The sequence below is a fragment of the Scyliorhinus canicula genome, unplaced genomic scaffold (assembly GCF_902713615.1).
Source record: "Scyliorhinus canicula unplaced genomic scaffold, sScyCan1.1, whole genome shotgun sequence".
Classification (NCBI taxonomy): Eukaryota; Metazoa; Chordata; class Chondrichthyes; order Carcharhiniformes; family Scyliorhinidae; genus Scyliorhinus; species Scyliorhinus canicula.
Window position 1 is genome coordinate 947681 of NW_024055726.1, and position 25176 is coordinate 972856.

Genomic DNA, 25176 nt, shown 5'->3' on the forward strand with positions numbered 1-25176 from the left:
AGAACGCTTGCTGAAGGCTGCAGACAAAACCAGGACGAAGGCCTCGTTCTCTGACCTTGCCTGTTCCTGTTAGATAAGTATTCTGTTTGCTTAAGTTTAGTTATAGCTTAGTCTCTTAGTGTGTGCATGAGTATTTATTATAACTGTATAATAAATATTGATCGTTTGAACTTTACTAATCGGTGTATCGTCTTTATTACTTTGAACTTGACCTTGGAATACTTGTGACGTTGCCTATACGGCAACTGGCGACTCCAGAGCTAAATAATTACATAGAACAGAGCCTAGTAGTGTTAAGCACACGTCGAACTCGGAGGCGTGTTAATACACTCCAATAAACGCGTTTTACGCCCATAGTTAAACGTGCAACATTTTATACGCAGGTTTTTATTAAAAGAGCACAGATATGTATCCAGTGTGGGTTTGTGTGACAGTCCAAAGACATGTTTGCGTCGATAGTGATCCTGCTGTAATTATTATATGAAGTGACTTTTCTAACTCAGCCCTCCTTCTCCTGCTGATAAACATATCCCTCACACACAAGCTCCATCGCGCTCACTGAATTTTCAAAAACAATTAGAGACGGTGATTAATTTTCTCTTTTCCAATTTAGGGTCAACTGAGCGTGGCCAATCCAACTAACCAGCACATCTTTGGTTTGTGGGTGAGAAATGGGTTTGTGGTTTGTGGGTGTGGGTGTGAAATGAACGCAGATATGTGGAGAATGTGCAAACTCCACACCGGCATTGACACAGGGCCGGAACTCGAACCCGTTTCAACAGCGCCGCGGTCCCAGTGCTGACCACTGAGCCACATGCTGCCCCCTCACTGTTTCTTTTAAATACATTTAGAGTATTTTTTTCTAATAAGGGGGCAATTTAGCCTGGTCAATCTACCTCACCTGTACATGTCTATTGTATGGGGGCGAAACCCACGCCGACACGGGGAGAATGTGAAAACTGCACACGGACAGCGTTTCTGCCTCCCGTGCCCACCATTATCGCATGGATTGCTGAATTTCCCTTCTCATTTGCATGATAAATGCTGCCCACAAACAGCAGCTGCTTCACTGTCTGCATTTAAGTCTCGGCCCTCTATACAGATCCTTACATCAATGACACGACCAGTTCCAGCAGACTAATAGAAAAGGGTGCCGTTTATATAGTCAGATGTGAACAATGTTACAGTAGTTTTTCAACTGTCATAAACGCCAAACGCGGTGTATGCAACTAATGGAGGTCCAGGCTCGAGGAGCTGAAAGGCCTACTCCTGTCCGAATGTCTAAGAAAATGATGATCTTCTTATGAAAAATGTAGGAAAGCTCTTAAAATGTATGCAACAAAAATTATGAAATAGTTGACTTTGTTTGCAAACTCTGAACGTTTTCCAGATCCCCGCGTGGCCAGATCAAGACAAAGAATGTAAATGTAAGTGTCCGTGCTTCAAGATGGAGCAGGTGGAAACATTGACTATGACAATTAAAGCTTTTCTATATGTTAATTGCACAATGACTGCAATTTTGTCAACCGTTAGTTTCGGCCTATTCTACACATCCGTATCTCAGTGAAGTGCAGAGCTCCAGATGACTGCTTGAGGAAGTCGTTTTAAAAATAGCTACCAGATGTGACCATTGCTTGAAATTTTCAGGAGGAGTCATCAGTTGTTCAAATGTTAAAGGCAACAATCTCGCAGATATCACAAAGTGGCTTTACGTGAGCAGAAACCTGGAAAAAAGAAACATTGTGAGCGTGGTCAGTATTTTAGACGACATCATTACAGGGAGGTGTCACGTTTTGGGGTAAAATGTTTTGAATTCAAACATGGTGCAGATGATAGAAAGAGAAACTTTGCCACGAGCAGGAAGGACGGTGACTCAGAACAAACAGAATATCCAAAATATATTTACTGAACATTCCCGCCCCGGGTTCACGTTATGCACTCCAATTCAACTTCTAAAGTCTCGTGATGACCCTCGTTCATGAATGAACCCTGTCGATGCCGAATGCCCCATCCCATTACCTGATCCAGGTTCAAAGCAGAGAAGGGCAAATAGTCTCCGTTTAATGTAGATCACAGTTTAAAAAGTCTCTGTTTAATGTAGGAACTCTTTAACTAGTCTGTTTAAGGTAGGGCACTGTTTAAATACTCTCTGTTTAATGTAGGGCACTCTTTTAAGAGTCAGTTTAATGTAGGCCACTGTTTAAATAGTCTCTAATGAGGGGCACAGTTTAAATAGTCTGTTTAAAGTAGGACAGTGTTTAAATGGCCTCTGTTTAATGTAGGGCACTGTTTAAATACTCTGTTTAATGTAGGGCACTCTTTTAAGAGTCAGTTTAATGCAGGGCACTGTTTAAATAGGCTTTGTTTAATGTGGCACACTGTTTAAATAGTCTCTGTTTAATGTAGGCCACTGTTTAAATAGTCTCTAATGAGGGGCACTGTTTAAATAGTCTGTTTAATGTAGGATAGTGTTTAAATGGTCTCTGTTTAATGTAGGGCACTGTTTAAATAGTCTCTGTATAATGTAGGGCACTGTTTAAATAGTCTCTGTTTAATGTAGGGCTCTGTTTAAATAGTCTCTGTTTAATGTAGAGCTCTGTTTAAATAGTCTATCTTTAATGCAGGACTGTTTAAATAGTCTCTGTTTAATATAAGGCACTTTTTTAATAGTCTGTTTAATGTAGTGCACTGTTTAAACGGTCTGTGTTTAATGTAGGGCGCTGTTTAAATAGTCTCTGTTTAATGTAGGGCACTGTTTCAATAATCTGATTAATGGAGGCTAGTTTAAATAGTCTCTGTTTAATGTAGGGCACTGATTAAATAGACTCTGTTTAATGTAGGGCTCTGTTTAAATAGTCACTGTTTAATGTAGGGCTCTGTTTAAATAGTCTCTCTTTAATGCAGGACTGTTTAAATAGTCTCTATTTAATGTAGGGCATGGTTTTAATAGCCTGTTTAATTTAGGGAACAGTTTCAACGGCCTCTGTTTAATGTAGGGCACTGTTTAAATAGTCTGTTTAATGTAGGGTACTTTTAATAGTCTGTTTAATGCAGGGCACTGTTAAAATAGACTTTGTTTAATGAGGCGCACTGTTTAAATAGTCTCTATTAAATGTAGGCCACTGTTTAAATAGACTCTAATGAGGGGCACTGCTTAAATAGTCTGTTTAATGTAGGGCACTGTTTAAATAGACTCTGTTTAATGTAGGGCACGGTTTTAATAGTCTGTTTAATGTAGTGCACTGTTTAAACGGTCTGTGTTTAATGTAGGGCACTGTTTAAATAGTCTCTGTTTAATGTAGGACACTGTTTAAATAATTTGGTTAATGTAGGCTACTGTTTAAATAGTCTCTGTTCAATGTAGGGCACTGATTAAATAGACTCTGTTTAATGTAGGGCACTGTTTCAACGGTCTGTGTTTAATGTAGGGCTCTGATTAAAGAGTCTCTGTTTAATGTAGGGCTCTGTTTAAATAGTCTCAGTTTAATGTAGGGCTCTATTTAAATAGTCTATAATGCAGGACTGTTTAAATAGTCTCTGTTTAATGTAGGGCACGGTTTAAATAATCTGATTAATGTAGGCTACTGTTTAAATAGTCTCTGTTCAATGTAGGGCACTGAATCAATAGACTCTGTTTAATGTAGGGCTCTGTTTAAATAGTCTGTTTAATGTAGGGCTCTGTTTAAATAGTCTCTCTTTAATGCAGGACTGTTTACATAGTCTCTGTTTAACGTAGGGCACTGTTCAAACAGTCTCTGTTTAATGTAGGGCACTGTTTAAACGGTCTCTGTTTAATGTTGGGCACTGTTTTAACGGTCTCTGTTTAATGTAGGGCACTGATTAAATAGTCTGTGTAATGTAGGGCACTCTTATAATACTGTTTAATGCAGGGCACTGTTAAAATAGTCTTTGTTTAATGAGGCGCACTGTTTAAATTGTCTCTATGTAATGTAGGCCACTGTTTAAATAGTCTCTAATGAGGGGCATTGTTTAAATAGTCTGTTTAATGTAGGACAGTGTTTAAATGGCCTCTGTTTAATCAAGTGCACCTTATAAATTGTCTCTGTTTAACGTTGGCCACTGTTTAAATAGTCTCTGTTTAATGTAGGGCACTGATTAAAGAGTCTCTGTTTAATGTAGGGCTCTGTTTAAATAGTCTCTGTTTAATGTAGAGCTCTGTTTAAATAGTCTATCTTTAATGCAGGACTGTTTAAATAGTCTCTGTTTAATATAAGGCACTTTTTTAATAGTTTGTTTAATGTAGTGCACTGTTTAAACGGTCTGTGTTTAATGTAGGGCACTGTTTCAATAATCTGATTAATGGAGGCTAGTTTAAATAGTCTCTGTTTAATGTAGGGCACTGATTAAATAGACTGTTTAATGTAGGGCTCTGTTTAAATAGTCACTGTTTAATGTAGGGCTCTGTTTAAATAGTCTCTCTTTAATGCAGGACTGTTTAAATAGTCTCTATTTAATGTAGGGCATGGTTTTAATAGCCTGTTTAATTTAGGGAACAGTTTCAACGGCCTCTGTTTAATGTAGGGCACTGTTTAAATAGTCTGTTTAATGTAGGGTACTTTTAATAGTCTGTTTAATGCAGGGCACTGTTAAAATAGACTTTGTTTAATGAGGCGCACTGTTTAAATAGTCTCTATTAAATGTAGGCCACTGTTTAAATAGACTCTAATGAGGGGCACTGCTTAAATAGTCTGTTTAATGTAGGGCACTGTTTAAATAGACTCTGTTTAATGTAGGGCACGGTTTTAATAGTCTGTTTAATGTAGTGCACTGTTTAAACGGTCTGTGTTTAATGTAGGGCACTGTTTAAATAGTCTCTGTTTAATGTAGGACACTGTTTAAATAATTTGGTTAATGTAGGCTACTGTTTAAATAGTCTCTGTTCAATGTAGGGCACTGATTAAATAGACTCTGTTTAATGTAGGGCACTGTTTCAACGGTCTGTGTTTAATGTAGGGCTCTGATTAAAGAGTCTCTGTTTAATGTAGGGCTCTGTTTAAATAGTCTCAGTTTAATGTAGGGCTCTATTTAAATAGTCTATAATGCAGGACTGTTTAAATAGTCTCTGTTTAATATAGGGCACGGTTTAAATAATCTGATTTATGTAGGCTACTGATTAAATAGTCTCTGTTCAATGTAGGGCACTGAATCAATAGACTCTGTTTAATGTAGGGCTCTGTTTAAATAGTCTGTTTAATGTAGGGCTCTGTTTAAATAGTCTCTCTTTAATGCAGGACTGTTTACATAGTCTCTGTTTAACGCAGGGCACTGTTCAAACAGTCTCTGTTTAATGTAGGGCACTGTTTAAACGGTCTCTGTTTAATGTTGGGCACTGTTTTAACGGTCTCTGTTTAATGTAGGGCACTGATTAAATAGTCTGTGTAATGTAGGGCACTCTTATAATACTGTTTAATGCAGGGCACTGTTAAAATAGTCTTTGTTTAATGAGGCGCACTGTTTAAATTTTCTCTATTTAATGTAGGCCACTGTTTAAATAGTCTCTAATGAGGGGCATTGTTTAAATAGTCTGTTTAATGTAGGACAGTGTTTAAATGGCCTCTGTTTTAATCAAGTGCACGTTATAAATTGTCTCTGTTTAACGTTGGCCACTGTTTAAATAGTCTCTGTTTAATGTAGGGCACTGATTAAAGAGTCTCTGTTTAATGTAGGGCTCTGTTTAAATAGTCTCTGTTTAATGTTGGGCTCTATTTAAATAGTCTATCTTTAATGCAGGACTGTTTAAATAGTCTCTAATTAATGTAGGGCACGGTTTTAATAGTCTGTTTAATGTCGTGCACTGTTTAAACGGTCTGTGTTTAATGGAGGGCGCTGTTTAAATAGTCTCTGTTTAATGTAGGGCACTGTTTCAATAATCTGATTAATGTAGGCTAGTTTAAATAGTCTCTGTTTAATGTAGGATAGTGTTTAAATGACCACTGTTTAATGTAGGGAACTGTTTAAACGGTCTCTGTTTAATCTCGGTCACTGTATAAATAGTCTCTGTGTAATGTAGGGCACTGTTTAAATATTCTCTGTTTAACGTAGGGCACTGTTTAAACAGTCTCTGTTTAAAGTAGGGCACTGTTTAAACGGTCTCTGTTTAATGTTGGGCACTGTTGTAACGGTCTCTGTTTAATGTAGGGCACTGATTAAATAGTCTGTGTAATGTAGGGCACTCTTATAATAGTCTGTTTAATGCAGGGCACTGTTAAAATAGTCTTTGTTTAATGAGGCGCACTGTTTAAATAATCTGATTAATGTAGGCTACTGTTTTAATAGTCTCTAATGAGGGGCACTGTTTAAATAGTCTGTTTAATGTGGGACAGTGTTTAAATGGCCTCTGTTTAATCAAGTGCACCTTATAAATAGTCTCTGTTTAACGTTGGCCACTGTTTAAATAGTCTCTGTTTAATGTAGGGCACTGATTCTTCCCCTCACACTGACCCCTCCCTCATAATGACCCCTCCCCTCACACAGGACCCTCCCGTCACACTGATCCCTTATCTCTCTCCCTGACCCAGTCCCCACACTGTCCCCTCCTCTCAAAATGATCCCTCCCCTCACTTTGGTCCATCCCCTCACACTGATCCCTTACCTCTAAATGTCCCCTCCTCATACTGACACCTCTAATTATACTGACCATACGCTCACACTGTGCCCTCCTCTCACACTGACCCTCCCCTCACATTGACACCTTCTCTCCGACTGACACCCCCCCTCACACTGAGCACTCCTCTCACACTGACCCATTATCTGTGACTGACCCCTCAACTCACACTAACCACACCTCTCAAACTGACAATTCCTCTCACACTGATCTCTATTCTCACATGGACCCCGCCTCTCACATTTACCCCTCATACTGACCCCTCGTCTCACACTGACGCCGCCAGTCACACTGATTCCTCCTTTCACTCTGACCCCGCAACACACACTGACCCCTTCCTCATAGACTGAAAACTCCTCTCACACTGACCACTCCTTCAACATCGTCAACTCACACTGACCAATCACGCTGACCACTTGCCTCACTCTACACCCTCTCCTCAATGCTCCCTCCCCTCACACTGACCCCTACCCTCACACTGAACCATCCCCTCACACTGATCCCTCCCCTCACACTGATCCCTCCCATCACACTGTCCTCTCTACTGACACTGACCCGTCCTCTCACACTGACCTCTCCTTCAACATTGTCCTCTCACACTGAATCCTTCCCTCACACAGACCCCTCCTCTCACACTGAAACGTCCTCCCACCACTGACCCCTCTTCTCACCCTGATCCCTCCCCTCACAGTGTCCCCTCCTCTCAAACTGATTCCTCCCCTCACACTGACTGCTCCCCTCACACTGATCCCCCCTCACACTGATCCCTCCCCTCACACTGTCCCTACTCTGGTACTGACCCCTCCCCTCACACTGACCCCTCCCCTCACAATGATCCGTCCCCGCACAGTGTCCCTTCCTCTCACACTGATCCCTCCCCTCACACTATTCCTCCCCTCACACTGACCCCTCCCCTCACACTGATCCCTCCCCTCACACTGATCCCCCCCTCACACAGATCCCTCCCCTCAGACTGATCCCTCCCCTCACACTGATCCCTCCTCACACTGATCCCAGCCCTCACACTGTTTCCTCCCCTCACACTGATCCCTCCCCTCACCGTGATTCCTCCCCTCACACTGATCCTTCCTCTTACCCTGACACCTCCTCTCACACTGACCCCTCCTCTCACACTGATCCCTCTCCTCACACTGGTCCCTCCCCTCACACCGATCCCTCCTCTCACATTGACCCGTCCCGTCACACTGATCACTCCTCTTACACATCCCTCCTCTCACACTGATCCCTCCTCTCACACTGACCCCTCCTCTCACACTGACCCCTCCTCGCACACTGACCCCAGCACACATAGTGACCCCTGCTGATGGACTGAAACTTCCTCTCACAATTACCCCTCCTTCGTCATTATCCCCTCATGCTGACCACCCGTCTCACACTGATCTCTCCTCTCACACTGACCCCACCTCTCACACTGACCCTCCTTTCGCACTGATCCCTCTCTCACACTGCCCCTCCTCCACACAGATCCCTCCTCCTCACACTGACCCCTCCTCTCACACTGACCACCCCTCTCACACTGACCCCTCCTCTCACACTGATCCCTCCTCTCACACTGACCCCTCCTCTCACACCGAACCTTCCTCTCACTGATTTCTCCCCTCACACTGACCCCCTCCTCTTAATCTGACCCCTCCTATCAAACTGTTCCGTCTTCTCACACTGACCCCTCCTCTCTCACTGACCCCACCTTTCATACTGACACCTCCCGTGACGCTGACCTCTCCACTCACACTCAACCTTATTTGACCCGTACTCTCACACTTCTACCTGACAGATCCCTTCCGTCACACTGAAGCATTCCTCTCACACTGACCACTCCAATCACTCTGACCCCTCCACACATTTTGACCCTTCCTAACACACTGACGTCCTCCGCTCAGACCGTCTCCTCACAAACTGACCCTTCCTCATAGACCGTCTCCTACACTCATACTGACCCCTCCTCTCATACTCAGACCTCCCGTAACGTTGACCTCTCCCCTCACTGACCCTTCGACTCATTTTGACCCCTGCTCTAAGACTGACACCTTCTCTCTAACTGACACATCCCCTCAGACTGAGCACTCCTCCCACACTGACCCAATCTCTGTGACTGACCCCTCTTCTCACTCTGACCCCTCCTCTCAAACTGACCCAACCTCTCACACTGACCCCTCACTGACCAATCCTCTCACACTGACTACTCCTCTCACACTGACCACGCCTCTCACAGCGACCCCTCATCATGGACTGAAACCACCTCTCACACTGACCCGTCTCCTCACAGTGACGCTTGCCCTCACACTGACACTTCATCTCTCACTAACCCCTGCTCCCACACTGACCCTTCTTTGCACCCTGACCCCTCCTCTCACACTGACCCCTCCTTTCACAGTGACTGCGCCACACACACTGGCCCCTCCTAATGGGCTGAAACCTCCCCTCACACTGAACACTCGTTTCACGCTGACCAATTGCCTCACACTGATCCCTCTCTTCACTGACCCCGCCTCTCACACTGACTCGTCCCCTCACACTAACCCCCCTCTCACACTGACTCCTCCTCTCACATTTACCCCTCCCCACACTGGTTTTTCCCTCACACTGACCCCTCCCCTCACACTGACCCCTCACCTCACTCTGATCCCTCCCCTCAATCTGATCCCACCCATCACACTGACCCCTCTTCTCACAGTGAGCCCTCCTCTCACACTGACCCCTCCCATCGCACAGTGCCCTCCTCTCCACACTGACACTTCCTCTGTGACTGACGCCTCCCTTCACGCTGCCCTCTCCTCTCACACTGACCCCGCCTCTCACACTGACCCCTCCCTTCGCACTGTGCCCTCCTCGCACACTGACCGCTCATCTGTGACTGACCACACTGCCCTATCCTCCAGCACTGACGCTTCTAGCACCCGGATGCCTCCTCTCACACTGACCCCTCCTTTCACATTGACGTCGCCACATACAGTGACCCCTTCTAATGGATTGAAACCTCCTCTCAGACTGATCCCTTCTTCAATATTTTCCCTTCACAGTGAACACTCGTCTCACGCTGCCCACTTGCCTCATACTGATCCTGCCTCTCACACTGACCCCTCCACTCACACAGACTCGGCCCCTCACACTGACCCTTCCTCTGACGCTGACGCCTCCTCTCACATTGACCCCTCCCCACACTGGTCTCTACCCTCACACTGACCCCTCCCTTCACTCTGATCCCTCCCCTCACTCTGATCCCTCCCATCACAGAGTCGTATCCACTGACACAGAACCCTTCCCTCACCCTGACCTCTCCCCTCACACTGACCCCTCGTCTCACAGTGAGCCCTCCTCTCACACTGACCCCTCCTCTCACAATGACCCTACCTTCGCACTGTGCCCGACTCTCACACTGACCCCTCCTCTGACTGACCCCTCCCTTCACACTGACCTCTCCTCTCACTCTGACCCCGCCTCTCACACTGACCCCGCACACTGATACCTCCTCTCACACACACGCCAGACCTCAAACTGACACTTCATCTCACAATGACCCCTTCACACACACTGACCCTCTCCTAATGGAGTGAAACCTCCTCTCATACTGACCCTTCCTTAAACATTGTCACCTCACACTGACCACTCGTCTCACTCTGATCCCTCTTCTCACACTGACCCCTCCTCTCACACAGACCCCTCCCCTCGCTGTTCACTCCCCTCACACTGATCCCCCCCATCACACTGTCTTCTCCGCTAACATTGACCCCTCCTCTCACACTGACTATTCCTCTCAAACTGACCTCTCCTCTTACACTTACACCGCCTCTAAGACTGACCCCTCGCGCTGACCCCTCACACTGACCACTATTCTCACACTGACCCCTCCTCTCACACTGACCCATCCCCTCACACTCACCTCTCAAACTGACCATTCGTCTTACACTTACCCCCCTTATTCTGACCACACCCCACACACAGACCCGTCCCTCACACTGATCACTCCCCTCACACTGACATCTGCCCTCACACATACCATTCCTCTCACACAGAGCTCTCCCCTCACACTGACTCTGCCTCTCAAAATGACCCCTCACACTGACTCCGCCTCTCTGACGCTTGTTTTCTGACACACGCATCCGCTCACACTGACCTCCTCTCACAGTGGCACCACATCATGAACTGAAACCTCTCACTCTGACACCTCCCCTCACACTGACCCCTTTTCTCACAGTGGCACTACCTCTCACACTGACCCCTCATCTCAAACTGAACCGTCCACTCACACTGACCCCTCCCCTCACACTGACCTCTCCTATCATACCGACCGCTCCTATCAAACGGGCCCCTCCTCGCACATTGACCCCTCCTCACACTGACCCCTACTCTCATACTGACACCTCCAGTGACGCTGACCTCTCCCCTCACATTGACCACTCGACTCATTTGACCCTTCCTTTTACACTGACACCCTCCTCTCAGACAGGCTCCTCTCACACTGACTCCAACCCTCACACTGGTCCCTCCTCTCAGCCTGACCCTTCCTCACACATTGACCTCACCTCTTATCCTGGCCCCTCATCACCTCACACACCTACCTCTCCTCTCACACTGTCTACTCCCCTCACACTGACCCCCTCCTCAAGGACTGAAACTTCCGTCATACTGACCTCTCTCCTCACACTGACCCATCCTCTCACACTGAACCCTCTCAGTCGGACGCCTCCCGTCATACGAAACCCTTCCTCCCATACTGACCACTCCACTGAGTTGGACCCCTCCACTCATTTTCACCGTTCCTTTCACACTGACACCTCCTCATAGACTGACTACTACCCTCACACCGATCCTTCCTCCCAATCCAACCACTCCTCTTAGCCTGTTCCTCGCACATTGTCCTCACCTCTCACACTGTTCCCCCTCACACACAAACCCCTCTTATCACTCTGACCACTCCCCTCAGACTGACCCCATATCTATGACTGAAAACTCCTGTCACACTGACCCCTCCTCTCACACTGACCCCTCTCCTCACACTGACACCTTTCTCACACTGACTCCTTCTCTCACACTGACCCTCATCTCACCCTAACCTCTACCCTCACACTAACGCCTCCCATCACACTTTCACCTCCCCTCACACTGACCGCTCCTCTCACACTGAACCCTCTCTGACTGACCCTTCCCGTCATACTAACCACTCCACTCACTCTGACCCCTCCACTCATTTTCACCCTTCCTCTGACTGACGCCCTACTCTCAGACCGGCTCCTCTCACACTGACCCCTCATCATAGACTGATTACTACTCTCACACTGAGCCCTCCTCCCATACCGACCCCTCCTCTCAGCCTGTCCCTTCCTCCCACATGGGCCTCACCTCTCACACTGTTCGCTCCTCACACACATCTCCTCCTCACTCTGACCCCACCCCGCAGACTGACCCCCTACTCATGGACCGCATCCTCCTGTCTCAGTGGCCCCTCCTCGCACACTGACCCCTCTCCTCACACTGACCACTTTCTCACACTGACTCCTCCTCTCACACTGACCCTCCTCTCACACACCCCTCGCCTCGCACATCCCTCTGCTCACACTGACCTCTTTCTCACACTGACTCCTCTCACAATGACCCTCCTCTCACACACGCCTCGCCTCAGACAGACGCCTCCCATCACACTTTCCCCTCCCCTCACACTGATGCTTCGCACTGACCCCTCTTTTCGGACTGAACCCTGCCCTCATACTGACCTCTACTCTCACACTGGCCCCTCTTCTCACACTGCAACATCCTCACTGGCTCCTCCTTATCACATTGCCCCCTCCCCTCTCACTGATCCATCCTCTCGCACTGACCACCCCTCTCACACTGACCCCTCATCTCACACTGTCCCCTCCTCTCACACTGATTCTGCCTCTCTCACTGACCCCTCCTCTCTCATTGACCCCTCCTCTCTGAATGAGCCCTCCTCTCACACTAACCACCCCTCTCTCACTGACTCCTCCTCTCACACTGTCCCCTCCTCTCACACTGATTCTTTCTCTAACACTGACCCCTCCTCTCTCACTGACCCCTCCTCTCACTGAGCAATCCGCTCACATTGACCCCTCCTCTCGCGCTGACCTCTCACTGAGCAATCCGCTCACACTGACCCCTCCTCACACACTGACCACCCCTCTCACTGACCCCTCCTCTCACACTGTCCCCTCCTCTCACACTGATTCTTCCTCTCACACTGACCCCCCCTCTCACTGACCCCTCCTCTCTCACTGACCCCTCCTCTCTGAACGAGCCCTCCTCTCACACTAACCACCCCTCTCACACTGACCCCTCCTCTCACACTGTCCCCTCCTCTCACACTGATTCTTTCTCTCGCACTGACCCCTCCTCTCTCACTGACCCCTCCTCTCACTGAGCAATCCGCTCACACTGATCCCTCCTCTCACACTGACCCCTCCTCTCACTGAGCAATCCGCTCACAACTGACCCCTCCTTTCACACTGACCACCCCTCTCACTGACCCATCCTCTCACACTGTTCCCTCCTCACACTGATTCTTCCTCTCACACTGACCCTCCTCTCACACTGAAACACCCCTCTCACTGACCCCTCCTGTCTCACTGACCCCTCCTCTTGAATGAGCCCTCCTCTCACACTGACGCCTCCTCTCACACTGACCACCCCTTTCACTGACCACCTCTCACACTGGCACCTCCTCTCACACTGTCCCTCCTCTCACACTGATTCTTCCTCTCACACTGACCCCTCCTCTCACACTGACCCCTCCTCTCACTGAGCAATCCGCTCACACTGACCCCTCCTCTCACACTGACCACCCCTCTCACTGACCCCTCCTCTCACACTGTCCCCTCCTCACGCTGATTCTTCTTCTCACATTGGCCCCTCCTCTTACACTGACCCCTCACCTCACACCGAACCCCTCCCCACACACTGACCCGTTCCCACACCATGTACCCTCCTCATGGACTGATCCCTCACACTCGCCCATCTTCATGGGCTGAACTCTCCACACATTGACGCCTCTCCTCACATTGAGCCCTCCCCCACACTGAGCCCTCCCCTCACAGTGACCCTCGCCTCACAGTGACCCCTACTCATCGAATGAACTCTCCTCTTACATTGCCGACTCCTCTCACGCGGAGCGCTCCCCTAACACTGACGTTGCCTCTCGCACAGACCCCTCACCCTTACCCCTTTTCATGGACAGACCCCACACACTGACCCATCGTCATTGGGTGAACCCTTCTCCTCACTCACCCCTTCTCATGGACTGACCACGAGCTCTGCCAGTCTGATCCATCCTACTGGTTTCAGACTCGATTCCGGAATAATCTGTTCACTCAGAATCACAACGTCTTCTGGGATGTCCCTTCTCTCGGACTGGGCACACACTCGGGACTGTCAACGCCTGCTCGGATGTCTCCTCTCGGAGTGGGAGTGCACTCTGGGACTGACAACGCCTTCTGTGATGTCCCATTCTCTCGGCCTGGGGCACACAATTTAGGACTGATAACGCCTTCTACAAGGGTACCATTGTCTCGATCTGGCACACAATTTGGGGACTGACACCGCCGTGCTGGGATGCCACTTCTTTCGGACTGTGTACACTCTCGGGGACTGATTCCTCTGTGACGACCAGCCCTCTCGGCTCTGAGTCTTTCTAACGTAGTTCTGTCTCCGTCCTCTTGGCTTGAGCCTTCCACGTGACTTACTGCATTCTCTTGAAAGACATGTTCTCTGAGACTAACCTGACCTCCTGAACTGTACAAGCCCCTCTCAGATTGACCTTCCTCCGATCGCCCTAAACCCACGGTCTTTGCTTAATGCCACCGCTGGGATTGTGTCCACTCCCAGGCTGACGGACCTCTCCCGGACTAAACTCCCTCCGGGACAACTCTGTCTTCATTAACTAATCACGCCTTCCGGACTGACACTCTCTTGGACTGACAACCCACTCACAGACTGAGTTCACATTCCTGACTGTACACGCCATCCCCTCTCAGACTGAATGACCCTCCTGGCCCTCCCGCTCTGAACCCCTTTACTGGACACACCATCCCTCAGACTGACTTACCCTTCAGGACTGATCTCTCGTATTGAACCCCCCTACTGTACACAGCATCCTCTCTCAGACTGAATTACCCTACCGGAGTGACCTCTTTCTCTGAACTCTCTTACAGAACACAACATCCCCTCTCAGACTGAATTACGCTCACGGTGTGACCTCTCGCTCTGAATTCGCTTACTAGACACACCACCCCTCCAGACGGACTTATCCTTCAGGACTGACCTCTCGCATTGAACCCCCTTACTGTACACATCATCCTCTGACAGACTGAATTACCCTCCCGGAGTGACCTATCGTTCTGAACTCTCTCACTGTTACACCATCCCCTCTCAGACTGAATTACTCTCCCGGACATAACATCCCTCCCGGACTGACCTCTCGCTCTGAGCCCCCTTACTAGTCACACCATCCCGTCTCAGAATGAATTACCCTCCCGGACTGACGCTTTCTCTCCCAGTGAACCCCCTTACAGCACATACCATCCCCACTGAGGCGGAATTACCCTCCCGGACAGACCTCTCGCACTGCATCCTCTTCCTGGACACATCATTCCCTCTCAGACTGAGTTGCCCTTCAGGACTGACGCCTCGCTCTGAACCCACTTACTGCACACACCACCCCGTCCCAGACTGAATTACCCTTTCGGACTGACCTCTAGGACTGAACCCTCTTACTGGACACACTGTCCCCTCTCAGACTGAATTACCCTCCCGTGCTGACCTCTTCTCTCGCAGTGAACACCCTTACAACACACACCATCCTCTCTTGGATTGAATCAGCCCCCGCCCAAGGACTGATCTTTTCTCGCCGGCTCACTCCCCTTCCCACTCTGACGACTCGCCTGTGACTGACCCCTTCTCTCGGACTGAATATTCCACCTCTGGCCAGTCTCCCACCGGGACTGGCCCTCTCCACTTCAACTCACACATCCAATTGGAGTGAACAGCCTTCTTTTACTGAGCCACACTCCCGGACTCACAACGATCACTTTGTGCCGGCACTTTTTCCAGTCTGACCTCCAAATCTCCCTTTTAATCCCAGCCACTCCGATGAGACAATCCACGATGGTCCAACACGCACCCTGTCTGATTCGATCAGTCCTTCCTACTCAAGCTCACCTTCCGGTTCCTACTGTCATTCTCTCCAGTCTGAGACCATTTAAGTCCGAGCAACCCCATGACACATGTCCTACTCCTTCTTGTTCGGCCTGACCACCATTGAGATCTGCGACGCTCTCTCCAGCCTGTTGGCCACCTCCCCCAAACCGTCCAATCCCAACCTCACCGTCTCCCCGGTCCTAACTGACACCCGAACAAAGCAGAATCTCCCTGACTGTCAGTACACTGCAGATCCGCACCAACCTCCTCTGCCGTGCTAAACCCCCATTCTTTTATGGTCAGTTGCCTCCTTTTGCTGATCTGGTTTCCCTTTAAACCTCCATTTTATGGCATACACTGCCAGATGCTGCATCCGGAGGCTACCTGGGGCCCACTTGGCTCCCCCTGTCTCACGCAGCCTCCATTATTTGTATTATAGGCTTTAGGGAGCAAGAGCTTGAATATTTGTGACGGGAACCCAGTCTCTGACCTGCTCCTTTCGGGAAACTGTTCATATGAAAGTTCCAATTCCAATTTCATTCAGTGGAATGTCAACGAAGTGAATGTGGGTATCAGCGATATTCATCCAAATACATGACAGATTTAGGCGCTGAAATGTTCAAGGTGGTTCAAATTGTGGATGTGGCTCTTCCATTTCCAATTTGTCAGCGTAAAGCTGAAGGTGATTTTGGGCTAATTACAATTGAGCATCATGGTCCCAAGTCTGAGGAACAGGTCTTCGACCTGACAAAATGTTTTTTTACTATTTTGAAAGGTGAGAACATACCAGCTGATCATTTGGGCATTTACTTCACCTTTCCCGAATCTGCAATATTTCCTGAATAGCACTGTGCAATGAGATATCAGAGGTCGGAACAAATAGTGCCCATTTGAAAATAACGACAGTAAGGCCACTTGGGCAGTTTCTTCAAATATCCTATGCAAATGGAACATAGATAGAATATAGAATATGATAATCTGGATCCGGGGCGAGGGCAGTGCTGGTAACACGGATCCGAGCCAGACTGTGTGAAGTTTACACATTCTTCCGGTTCGGCAGTGAAACGTTGATGGCGGATTCGCGGTCAATGACACAGTTAAAATAACAATACTAAATGACACAATCACTTACGGAAGATCTGGAAGAGGCTGATGGACTTAATTCCGAACAACTCTCAGATCAACGCTCCCTCTACTGGTTACCTGAAAAGTAGAATCATAGATTTAGGAGGGGAAGATTTAGGTATTTAAGGTCCTCGTGTCATTCCAAGGACATTGAAAAATTCAGAGTTACATAATTTCTACAGTTCAGAAGGAGACCATTCTGCCATCGGGTCCGCACTGACCCTCTGAAAGAGCACATGTCCTGGACCCACCCCTCAACCCAACCAGAGATGCAGATATCTGGGACTGTGGGAGAACCCGGAGTACACTGGCACGTGGAGTCAGTGCAACACGGTCGCATAGTGGTTAGCATAAATGCTTCACAGCTCCAGGGTCCCAGGTTCGGTTCCCGGCTGGGTCACTGTCTGTGCGGAGTCTGCACGTCCTCCCCGTGTGTGCATGGGCTTCCTCCGGGTGCTGCGGTTTCCTCCCACAGTCCAAAGATGTGCGGGTTAGGTGGATTGGCCATGCTATCATTGATCTCATCTTATTTTAACTAGATGCAGCCGCTCAGTGCGTGCCTGGATGAAAAATGTGTGCATTAGATTTGTCATTTTATATGCATTGTTTCCAGTTACTAGATGTGAGTGATGTGAATCGATTAATACTCTCACTGACACCATGCACAGATATAACAGCTTTACTACATGTACATTAATGGCAGTATTTTTTTTACTCATCTGTGGTTGATAATTTTATTACCTTACCAGCACTGCCCTCGCCCCGGACCCACATTATCCTTTTCTGTGTTCTATCTATGTTCCATTTGCACAGGATGTTTGAAGAAACTGCCCAAGTGATCTTACTGTCGTTATTTTCAAATGGACACTATTTGTTCCGAACTCTGAATGATTCCTTTGTTACGGCACTGCGCAGAAATTATTATCAGTGCCACCCTCTTTAGGCAAAGAATCATCACAGTCCAGAAGGAGGCCATTCAGTCCATCGAGTGTGCACCGAACTTCCCGAACAGCACCCGACCTTGGCCCATACCCAACCCGATTCCCGTAACCCAGTAACACTACATACCATTAGGATACTAAGGGATAGTCTACCATTGGTAGAAAACGGCAGCACCCGGTGGAAAGCCACGCAGGCAAAGGGAGAATGTGTAAACTTCACACAGTCTGGCTCGAATCCGTGTTCCTGGCGCTGTGCGAGAGCAGTTCTGACCACTAGGCCACTGGGCTATCTTCTTCTATCGACTTGCAAATATCGACGGTTTACTCATATTGCTGCTGTTTATGGTTCCAAATCAATCGCTTGCAAATAATTTATCACTTCAACAATATCAAACTGCCGAGACTTTGTACCATTATCTAGATTTCACGTCTGCAGTTACTGTATCAGTTCCTGGTCAAGTCAACAGAATGGGTATTGATCTAACCAGTGGGCTACTATTTTTTAATAATTCTTCACTATTTTCTGAAGCGGGTGGTGAAAATGGAGACGGTGAAAGTGATTTTCTCTCTGTCTCTGTCCCTCCGGGCATACACTCATTCCGTTCAGAGAGCCATCGCTACCGTCCGACCCCGTCACTCCGTTGCCGCCCACGCACTACAGTCCGACCCTCACACGTCAAGGTCTGACCACAAGTTCCTGATCAAACTCCTCTTCCTGGTTGGACGGAAAGGCCCTCCCTTCTGAGCACCGTCCTCCCGCTCCGTTGAGGGGCAACTTGACGTCATCAGTTCGATTCCCCCTGCTCTAGTTCGCCACCCAGTTGTGGTTCGCAACTCCATCACGTTTCCCCCTTCATCCGCCGCTTCCTCAGATGTCACACCTCCCTTCCGAATTCTAACCGCCTACTCGACAAAGTAAATCCTCCCAGACTGTCGTCACTCTCTACGACTGGCTCCTCGTCTGAAAGTGAAATCCCCTGCCTGTCTGAGCCTCCATCCAGTACACTTCCCCACCTACTAAATGATCCCCACCCTCCCCGAACTCACCCCCATCGCAGAGTGATGCTCACTGCCGAGTATGCCTGCCATCTTCCAGTTTCCCCCTCTCGTCCTGAATTAATCAGCCTCTTGTGTCCAAGGCCCAGGACGGTCCGACAACTCCCTCGTCAGGCAACGCCGTTGTGCTTGGTACTTTTACGCCAGACGAAGCCGGTTTATGGTCCAATCCCGACTTTTCCTGCCTCTCGGTTTTGCCTTTAAACCACTGGTTACGGAGGTACTGTCAGTTATACGTGCCGATGTTGGTTTGGAGCGCACTTCCCTGCTCCCGTCTCTCCCAGCCTCCAGTACAGGTGTTATACGACCGACAGGCTTTAATGAAAAATTGTTTAAATACATGGGACGGAATCCCGGTCTCTGACCTGACCCTGTTGGCAGGCTATATATTTTACACTTCTATTGCACTTCCAATCAGAGCGAACGCACACCGTAGTAACTTGTGAATTAGCAATATTAACGGAAATAAATGACAGCATTAGATCCTGCAGTGTTCATGTGGCTTCAATTTTGCCTGAGTGCTTCGGCTTTACTGGCAACTTATCAATTAAAGCTAAAAGCGCTCTCGCTTCTGTTACAATAAGCATCACTGTCCGGAACGTGAGGGTCGATGTTTGAAATCAACGTCATCGACCTGGCAAAATGCTGTTGTTTACTCTTTCGAAAATGAGGTCCTACCACCTTATAATTTTTTTGCGTTTACTTCACATTTCCAGTGTCTGCGATGTTTCTGTACAATACGATTAGTTATCTACCTTTCACAACGTCTTCGGTCCTGTCATCCTGTTCGAGAATGAAAGGTTTAAATTTGATTGTGGTTCGCGGTCAATCAAGCAGTTAAATATAACGCTTATATGTTGCAGTCACTCACAGAACATGTTGAAGGGACTGATGGACTTAATTCCGAACAACTCTCAGATAAACTTTCTCTCTCTCCTGGTTACTTGAAAACAGTCATGGATTTAGGCAGGGAAGAATGAGGAATTTCACACGCTTGAGCCTTTCTAAGGACGTTTAAGATGTCTCAGAGATTTCATGCAGTGCCGAAGGAGACCATTCTGCCATTCGAGACTCGACTGACTGTCTGAAAGAGCAAACGGCCCCAGTCACACTCTTCCTAACCCACTTGAGCTGCCGAAATTTGGACGTGTGGAGAAATCGGAGCACCCGGACAAGTGTAGAAAGTGCAAATACAAAACTGACGGTTAACCAACGTCCCGAAACAAACTCAGGTTCCTGGCGCTGTGAGGCTGCAGTTTTAATCAATTGATTGCGGTTCCGTACCATGTCAGTGCGGGTTGTACTTTTCACTTGCATCCCATTACCGCGTGAAATAGAAAACAATGATTAAAATATTCAAATCCTGCACGTTTCTTGCATTGAGCAGATCGAGGTTCAGTCAGATGTCCCAATGCTGCTGCATTTCTCTGCTCGTCGCCGAGGGAACTGCGCGGGTGTGATGAGCTGACCACATGACCAAAACTATGAAATTCTACCGGATGCATCGAGCGAGTCCACACGCGAGCTGATTCGCAAACTCTGCCTGCAAGGTTTGAACTGTAGCCTTCTCATAAGGTTTTTGGGTGGAGTCTGTGTTACATAATTCCTGCAGCTATTCCAACTATGATTTGTTGCAACCAAACCCTCTGCCATTAAAGAAGAGACGAAGCCTCGCTGCGGCTGCTGTGTTTTCTTTACCAGAGGGAGACCAGTCAAACGTTATTTACTGTGTGTGACTGTGCAACGGTAGATAGGGAATTTGAAGGGATTAACGCCACGAACATTCAGCACTGAGTGCGCCCAGCTATGGCAAATTTAGCGATCAACTCCCAAGGATGCACGTCGAGATTTCTTCAAAGGGCTGCAATGAATTTTTAACCGAACTTATCATCTTCACTTGACTTATCAACTTAATCATCTTGAGACACGAATGCAACGTGGTTGAGGGAGTGCAGGGTCAGGTGAACGTTGGAGGCTGCTGATGCTTCAGGACGGATAGAGGGGAATGTCAAAGGGGTGCGGGAGTAGAATTACTGGTTAAGGTGAATATTATAGCCGTACTGCGGCAGGACACTTTGGAGGGCTGATACAATTAGGCAATCTGTGTAGAGCTCAGGATCAGGAAGGGGGCAATAACAATGTTCGGAGTTTATGACAGGCCCCCCAACTGCTAGCGAGAGATAGTTGAGCAGATAGTTAGAGAGAATTAGGAGAGGTGTAAAAGTAACAGTGTTGTTGTGGCAGATTATTTTAATTTCCCCTATATTGACTGGGACTCACTTCGTGTTGGGGGCTTGGATGGGGCAGGCTTGTAAGCTGTGTCCAGGAAGCCTTCTGTTGGAACTACATAGATAGTCCAATTAGGGCAGGTGTAGTACTGGACCTGGTTTAGAGGAATTAGCCTGAACAGCTGGTTGATGTTTCAGTAGCTGAACATTTGGGAGCTGTGACCACAATTGCGCAGGTTTTTCGGGGACTTGTGGATAGGGAGGGCTTTAACTGTCGCGTTAAGGTGCGAAACAAGGGAAAGGGAAATTACGATATCATTAGACAGGAATTCAAGAATTTGGATTGGTTGAGGCTGTTGCAAGGTTCATCAGCATCGGACATGTGGGAGTCTATCAAGCGACAGTTGATTAGGATTCAGAAAGTCTGCAACAGTTTAGAAGCGTTGGGACAGTCGAAACCCTTGAGGAGTGTAAATAATGTACATAGAGCATACATAGAACATACTTTGCAGAAGGAGGCCATTCGGTCCATCAAGTCTGCACCGACCCATTTAAGGCCCTCACTTCCACCTACCCCCGTATCCCAATACCCATCCTGACCTTTTTGGTCACTTAGGGCAAATTAACATGGCGAAAACCACCTAACCTGCCACGTTTTTGGACTGTGGGAGGAAATCGATGCACCCGGAGGAAAACCCACGCAGACACAGGAAGACCGTGCAAAATCCGCACAGACATGACCCAGCGGGAAATCGAACCTGGGACCCTGACGCTGTGAAACCACAGTGCTACCCATTTGTGCTACCGTACTGCCATCAAATGTGGGATGGTAGTTGCACCTGAAATTGAGAGTGCTTGGAGGCTTCATGAAAAATCCTTGGCAACTAGGATTAAAGTGAATCCCAAAGCGGTTTATTAGTACATAAAAGCAAGGTGGTGGCCAGGGAAAGGTTCTCATCACTTAAGAATAGTGGGGGGTGGGTATATTTGTGTTCACCAGAGGAAATTGGCGAGGTTCTAAATAAGTACTTTGCATCAGTGATCACTAAGAAACGGTCTTTGTGGAAGATGATTCTTGGATTTTGTATTTGGATAGACGGTTTCATGTCGACATCTAAAAGGAGGAGTTATTGAGTCATTGATAAGAGATTAAGGTAGAAATGTCTTCGAGTCCGGGTGGGATTTACCCCGTACTACTGAAGGAAGCAAGCGAGGAAAATGCTGGAGCCATAATTAACATTGGGTTTCCCCGTTGGGTACAGTGGATATCCCAGAGAAAATAAGAATAACAATGTGGTACCGCTGTTTATAGAAAGTAGCAGGGATAATCCTGGAGCTGCAGGCAGGCGAGCCTCACGAAGTTAGCAGGTGAACTATTCAGGTGAATTGTCAGGGAAAGGATGTATACCCATTTGAAACGAAATGGACTGATTTGCGAATGGCATCATGGATTTGTGAAGGGGAGGTCGTGCCTCACTACCTTGAGCGAGCTTACTGACGAGGTTACAAAGATGATAGATCACGGAAGGGCGTTGAATGCTACCTACATGGAACTCAGTAAGGCCTTTGACAATGTGCTTCATGGCAGACGAGTACAACATTTGAAGTCACACGGATGTGAGGTGGCACGATCTTTCAAACTGTCAACATAAGTGGACAATATAGTCAATGAAGCTTACGGAATGCTTGCCTTCACTGGAAGGGGCATCACGTATAAAAACTGGCAAATAATGTTACAGTTGTTCAGAACGTTGGTAAGTCCGCACTTTGTATATTGCGCACAATTCTGGTCGCCACACAACCAAAAGAATGTGGAGGCTTTGGAGAGGGTGCAGAGGAGGTTTAACAGAAAGCTGCCTGGTCTCGAGGGCTATGTGGAGAGGCTGAGCAGTTTCGGACTGTTTACATTCAACGACTGAGGTTGAGGGGTGACCTGATAGAGGTCTTCAAGATTAGGAGGGGAAGTGCTGAGGACTTTGGCTCAGGGCTGTATCATGACCGTTACAGGATCGCATGTCTGAAGGTCCTGTTCCTGGGCTGTTTTGTAATTGTTCTTTGCAACACACTATCTGACTCAGTCGAGTTCCAGATTTTTCTCCCTATTAGAATCAATAATCCAGTATTATTTAAAAATAGAACCAATCGCTCAGTTCGTGCCTGGTCCACGCTTTTTACGATCGAGGAATGGGTGAGCACCAGACGTCCAACATAACAACTAGGCAGTTGAGGGGGCGCCTGCGATCATTGTCACAGCTTCGTACTCCATTATGGAGGCTGATCACCTCTCATTCCTCCGGGGACTTGAGAAAGAACCAAGTAGCTAGCACCACACGCAGCAGGCACGAAACGCAGCCTGTCTGTACAGGAGGGGAGGAAGAGCAATATTAACAGGGCATTCTATAGTCCACGGAAAAGAGAGGCGCCACTGGTGCACTCAGCGTGCCTCCAGGGTGTTGCGTTGTTTCCCTGATACCAGGATGCAGGGTTTCTCTGAAAGGCTGCAGCGAATCCTCAAGGGCGAAGATTCTAAGGCAGAGGTCATGGTGCATGTTGTTACCAATGACATAGGTAGAAAGTTAGATGAAGTTTTCCATCACGAGTTCAGAGAGCTAGGCAGTAGACTAAAACGCATCTAGCAAATATCTGGAATAGTCCCAAAACCGGGTACTAGCGAGCACAAAAATAGGGCAAAGTGCAGAGGAATGTGTGCTTACGAGTCGGCACAGGAGAGACGTTTTAAAATGCCTGGATCACTGGGACCGTTTCTAGGAATGTGAATCGACACATGGTAAACGCTGGAAAATGGGATTCGGTAGGTAGGATTCGTGTTTTCCTTGTATCGGTACAGACTCGATGGGCAACGGACTTCTCCTGAATTGTGCCAGTCTTTGAAAAGTGCGGCATGGTAGCACAGTGGTTAGCGCTGTTGCTTCACGGCACCAGGTGCCCATGTTCAATTCCTGGCGTGGGTGAATATATGTTTGGTGTATGGATGTTCTTCCCGTGTTCACACGTTCTCCGCCTTGATGCTCCGGTTTCCTCCCACAAGTCCCGAATGACGTGCTGTTTGGTGAATTGGACATTCTGAATTGTCCCTCCGTCGACCAGAGCAGACGCCGGAATGTGGTGCCTCGGGGATTTTCACAGCAAATTCACTGCAGTGTAATGCAAGCTTACTGTTGACACTAATAAAGCTTGTTATTATTATTATTTAACATTCATGTCTAGAGGCGAGAATACAAGAGCAGGAACGTACTTCTGAGGATATATAAGACTCTGGTCAGACCTCATTTGGAGTATTGTGTGCAGTTTTGGGCACTATATCTAGGAAGGATCTGCCGGACTTGGAAAGGATCAGAAGAGGATGGTCACAGGAATGAAAAGCCTGTCGTATGAGGAACACTTGAGGACTTTGGGTCTGTACTCGTTGGAGTTCAGAAGAATGCAGTGCGGGAGGGGAGGGGGGGGGGGGGTGGACCTTATTCAAATTTACATGATACTGCGAAGCCAGATGGAGTGGACGTGGAGAGGATGTTTTCAATTGTAGGAAAAACTAGAACCAGAAGGAACGATCTCAGACGAACGAGACAATTGTTTAAAGCAGAGATGAGGAGAATGCCGTCAGAATCTTTGGAACTCTTTGCTGCAGAAGGCTGTGGAGGCAAAACTCACTGAGTGTCTTTCAGACGGAGATAAGATAGTTTCTTGATAAATAAGTAGCGAGAAGGCAGGAGAATAGGGATGAGAAAAATATCAGCCATGATTGAATGGCGGAGCAGGCTCGATGGCCTAATTCTGCTACTATGCCTTAAGGTCTGATTCTGTGATGAGAAGGACATAGTGAATCAACGAAGAGATATAGAACGATGATGTGTCTGAATCACAAAAATATGTTTTTAAAAAAACATGGTATGGCCATATCGCAAAATAATACTGTGGTGGCGGCGAAGAACTGTAAAACAATAAATCTAAATGTTCCGTGCCAAAATCTGCAGAATATTCAGAATAAGGTAGTTAATTTAAAAATGGAAAT

General features: G+C 47.7%; 1 long non-coding RNA gene across 1 annotated transcript; it reads right to left on the reverse strand.

The window, feature by feature from the left end:
- Positions 1–371: 371 nt before the first annotated feature.
- On the reverse strand, positions 372–16999 carry LOC119960714. Its single transcript, XR_005459499.1, has 2 exons — positions 16926–16999; positions 372–1724 (listed from the first exon to the last, which is right to left on the reverse strand). It is a non-coding gene; the product is annotated as an uncharacterized LOC119960714 (long non-coding RNA).
- Between the last annotated feature and the right edge of the window lie 8177 nt (positions 17000–25176).